The sequence below is a fragment of the Rhinolophus sinicus genome, linkage group LG09 (assembly GCF_036562045.2).
Source record: "Rhinolophus sinicus isolate RSC01 linkage group LG09, ASM3656204v1, whole genome shotgun sequence".
Taxonomy (NCBI): Eukaryota; Metazoa; Chordata; class Mammalia; order Chiroptera; family Rhinolophidae; genus Rhinolophus; species Rhinolophus sinicus.
This window is the reverse complement of record NC_133758.1, coordinates 12,020,484-12,025,415: the sequence shown is the minus strand read 5'-3', so window position 1 is coordinate 12,025,415 and position 4,932 is coordinate 12,020,484. Positions and strand designations below refer to the sequence as shown.

The window sequence follows — 4,932 nt, the reverse complement described above, 5'->3', positions numbered from 1 at the left end:
AATCAGCTTCCTGGACTATACAGTACAAAAACCTCAGTCCAGCCAGGACCTTATATAGGAGTTTTTGTAATTCCATTACAGTGGTGCTTTATGAGTTCAGAGCTAGACACGAACAATCACGGTTGGGCATACATCACATGATTTTCTCACTTATTGGTGTCAAGACCCCTTTATTCTGGGGGAAAAAAAAAAGGACCTCAAAGAGCTTTTTGTTTATGTGGAATGTTAAAAACTGATATTTACTTAAAAGAAAAGTGTCTAGGCTTTTGTAGAATTCATTGAGTATTACTTTTTAAAAACTTACCCGTAATTTTATTTTCATTTGCCATTCATAAATAAAATGTGTGCAGATTTCCCACTAAATAAGGCTGCACATTAAAAAAACGATTCATATTTATTACTAAAGTATATAACATAGCACGAAACATAAATGCATACAAATTAGATTATTTATGTACTTTAGTTAAATTGATTAACATTTAGTTGATCAACAAATAACAGACTAAATCTGAAATAATTCATCTTAGTTTGACAGTACCCAGGAAAAATATTTCCTAAAAACAATATTTAAGATAGAAGGAAATGCACATAATAATATATCCATTCTTGTCGTTCATTCAGAGGTATTACATGTGGACAAACCATTGTAGACTTTGGTGCCACTTCTACTGCAAATATGTTGAATCCTCTGTTTCTTATGCAGTTTCTACTTAGCTCATTGTTGATATGAATAATCACTTTATTATCTGTCTTGTTTTCAATAACTGAAGTTACCCAGGTGTCACACTTAGAGGTATATACAATGATACTGTCATAGCCACCCATTACTTTGGCATCACCTTTGTGAAGGACAGATGTACGAATGGCCTTCTCAAGTTGCCCACTGCCTGTCTCCATCGGGACAGCTTTAAGTCTTGGCTTGCATTTGTCTGCTTAGATATCGATGCCAAATGGGCATGCCTCTGTCAGTTCCAGAGCTCTGTTGTAGCTCATCGAGTGCAGAGTGACCCAAAGGTCATGAGGATCTCCTTCTTGATCAGTGGCTTCCATTAGGTTCAGATCCATAAAGCCCTGTCTTGTGAGTTCATTCTTCTTTGTATCACAATTCTCTCTGCAGACAGCCCACGCATCTTCATCACATTCCTCACCACTTGTTCTCAATTCAAAAAAATTGTATTCTTCAAGGCTAAGAAGACCGTTTCCATCTAAGTCAATTACATCAAATATATCTGATACAGGTGACCTAAATTCCTTTGTAAGAAATGATTCCCCTGTTTCATCTTGATACACTAGCTGGGCTTCTTCTGTTATTGGTTTTCTTTCTTTCCTCAGCCTACAGCCAGTTGTGGAAGGAATGAACCAATACATTCCAGGTCCTAGTTCCCCAGTCCACCCAGAAACTCATCTATTTCATAGTTCAGTAAAATACATGAGCTGCAGATTTGCTTGGCTCTCATTTTCCTTAAGAATATACAAAGCAGTATCACCTGATAACCACAGGGATGGTTTTCCTTCCACTTGACTCAGGTTTAAGGGCTTCAGGTTATAGGTAAACCATGGATTTCTAAGCTATTTGTATCCTCTATTGATGACTAATGGTTTCATCATCATCTTCTAAGAAAAAGCAATCTTTTCATTGTACACATTTCCATTCCTTTATTGAGTGTGGCTCAGTTAACCTTGAGTTTTGGTTACTATCAGCCCCACTATGGTAATTGTAGCCCCACAATCACAATGGTAATTGTGAAAGAAACAGACGTTTTGAACTTTCTGGTTGTTGCCAGTAAAGAACTCCTGGTATCACCTTTATTTGAGAATGTTTCCTGATCAGTTTTTCTTATGATTCTAGGCAATGGTTTTGGTACTGGTGATGGGTCCCTTTCAGGGGACTCTTGGATGTGGCTTCCAAACTGTTGACGCTCCAGTTTACTGTCAACCTCCAGTTTTTCTAGAGTACTTTTGAGACATTCCTCATTGGTTGTCATATATAACTTACAAAACTTGATGTAGTCAAATTTGCCATCAGCATTGCCATCAGCCAAATTGGTTATGGCATTTACTTCTTCTCGAGTCATCTTCTCACCTCTCTTTGTTAGACGTTTCTAAAGGTCAGTGTGTAAAATATAGCCATCATCATTGACATCCAATTGCTCAAATGATTTTAGCAGTTCTGCTTTTGAAGTTGGTTTTTCCTTTCTGAAAATTATACAGAAATCATCAAAATTCAGTTTGGCAGTTTGAGGAGTCCAATACTTATTAACAGTCTTTTGGGATGGATTTCTTCCTGCATGCTGAAGAGCTAAATAAAGTTGATCTTTAGAACTAATGTTTTCTAAGCTGCTTTTGAAAACAGTAAAGTAGGCAGCTCTACAATTCCTATAAAATACCTCCTCTTCAGTTAGTGGAAATATCTTTGTTCGAGGACTCTGAAAGCGTTGATTTCTGACTGGAGAAAGCTGCACCCAGGGCTGATGGCCATTCTAATTCCAGCTCACAAGTGAGGAAGGGAAGCCAGTTCTCTGCACGGATTCCACAATCTGCTCACTACAGCCAGGCGGACCTCATCCTTTCTTTAATTACCCTGCTATGTCTCTCTTGACTTGGGAGGTAGACCCCAAATGTTTGATGACAGACAGTAGTCTTGGTTGCTGACAGATAGTCTTTTCTATTTGATTCACAAATAATTTAGAGATAGTCCAGAGATTCTTTTGAGGATGTGAATGTATTTTTGTTCTTTGATATTAACAGCAGATGCTCTCTTGAGCAAATACCTGTTAAGGGCTTCTCTAGATTAACTTACACTCTCCATCACCTGTCTAGAATGTATCCTGATGCCCAAAGTTTGTGAGTACCTTTTTCATATGCCTGCTTTCGTTGGTTGAGTCGATGCTTGCTGAGAGTCAGATCTATTTGTTCTAAAACTATAGCTGTTTATACCAGCTATAACTATGGTAGAAATGTAGGATAATTATATAACAATAGTTGTAATAGACATTATGTCATTTAATTAAGATTATGTAAATTTACCTAATATAAGTGTCAGAAGCAAGAGGGTTATTGTTTCTGGGAAAATTAAGTTGACTCCTTCAGAAAGATATGCTAGAGAGCTGCTAACAAATGGCTTTCAAATTAGCTTTCGGCATGACCGATGTAAAAGATTGTGAAGACTATGCACTCATATAACTTCAGACATGCTGTTAAGTTTCAGCTCTGTTTTTAAAGAAACTGCAACAGATGTACCATAACTATATGGATGGAGTAGAATCCAACCACCCGACTCACACCCAGAAAAAGGCCTAGTCTTCAGTTAACAGATCAGCAAATGAATGTACATTTAAATGTTCTATGTTGAAATAAAATGTTCAAGGTATATCATTTTTACAATTACCCACTTGAACTTATTTTTTTGATTATTTGACCAGCTACTGGTCCTGGTGACCTTGAATAATATTACTTCTTGTGTATTTCCAAACTTTCTTCTAAAATGCTGTATTTTCCTCCTAATAAAACAGGAGCAAAAATCACTCATCTTGCTTCAATGATGATGATTATTATTATTATTATTTTGCTTTCTACTGGGGAGTTTGAGAAGACTTTGGTTTTCCAACAGCTACCTTATAGTACCCCCAAGTAGATCTCACCTTTATTATAGCATAGGGAGCTGCGTGTTTTTCCCCTCTAGATGTAACTGTCTTTAGAAGGCCCTTGCCTCTCATGGAAGCCATTTATTATACCGTGATGTGCACGGCCTGAGTGACATTCATGTAGAAGAGCGCGTTGGCCTGTACTACCAAACACGTTAAGGAGGTCGACTGGGCAGATGTTGCAAATTAAAATGCTGGGCCTGGGAGCTGTCACTAAATTCAGTTTGCAAAGTAGAGCCCAAGATATAATAAGAGAAAAATTAGGCTAGGCTAGCAGAACCAGAGTACAGGTTCAAAAAAGTAAAAGGGAAATTGAAGAGAGAGGCAGCGGAGAAGAGAGGAGTCTGAGTCCTGAGGAGATGAAGTTCTCCATTGCAACTGGACAAGAATCTACACTCTTTACCACGGCCTTGTCATCTGCTGGGCTCTCCTCTCCCACAGTTGATATTTCCTATTAATAAGAGGTTCTTGACAAGACTCGCATAGACTTCAAAACAGGGAGTAAGAGTGAGCCATGATGCCCCTGAAACTGTGTAAGTCTTTGGTTTGTGCACATCTGCGAATTTTTAAAAGGCAGGGATAATTGCCTTTATTATATTCTTAAGATCTCCCAAATACAAAAAGAGGTGAGAATCTGGTTTGGCAAATTTTTCTTTTTCTTTTTTAGGTATTAAAGCATCTTTTAGAGAAATGACAAAATATATTGGACACTTACCAATTTGGCCTACTCCTTTCTGAGGTCATTTTTTTAAACCAAGTTACCATACTAAATACTATATACTAAGTATGTATAGTTTTTATTAATCAATGATACCTCAACAAAGCTGGAGAAAAAAGAGAAAACATTGTTCTTAGTTTGAAGTTGGGAAGATATGAGTGTTTCTTGGAGTTAACTTGATGGCAATTATGTTTATTTAAGGAGGCAATGCTAGATTTGGAAGAGAAGCAGAAAGAGTAGAGGTGGGATTTTGTAAAGACTGATCGAAAGTTGGAATTCTGAAACTAGACTGCTAGGATTAAACCCTGTCTCTGTCCCTTCCTGACTGGCTATCAAATGGGTTCCCCCAACCCATTTCCTCTTCTTTGTGGGTATATAAGTAAACTAGATAAATGTGGCCCCATAACTGAATTCTAGCCAATAAACTATATGGCAGGAGTGACGTGCACCCTTCCAGAACACGTCTCCTGTTCTGACTCTCCAGGTTCTATTCCCATATGCCAGTTCATGAAGACAAGCATTGAATGGTAGACAGAATAATGGCCCTGCCAAACATGTCCGTGTTCTAAT

The 4,932-nt window shown here is 37.8% G+C and overlaps 1 pseudogene; it reads right to left on the bottom strand.

Moving 5' to 3' along the window:
- Positions 1 to 567: 567 nt before the first annotated feature.
- Positions 568 to 2,479, bottom strand: LOC109446199 (EF-hand calcium-binding domain-containing protein 7; annotated as a pseudogene).
- Between the last annotated feature and the right edge of the window lie 2,453 nt (positions 2,480 to 4,932).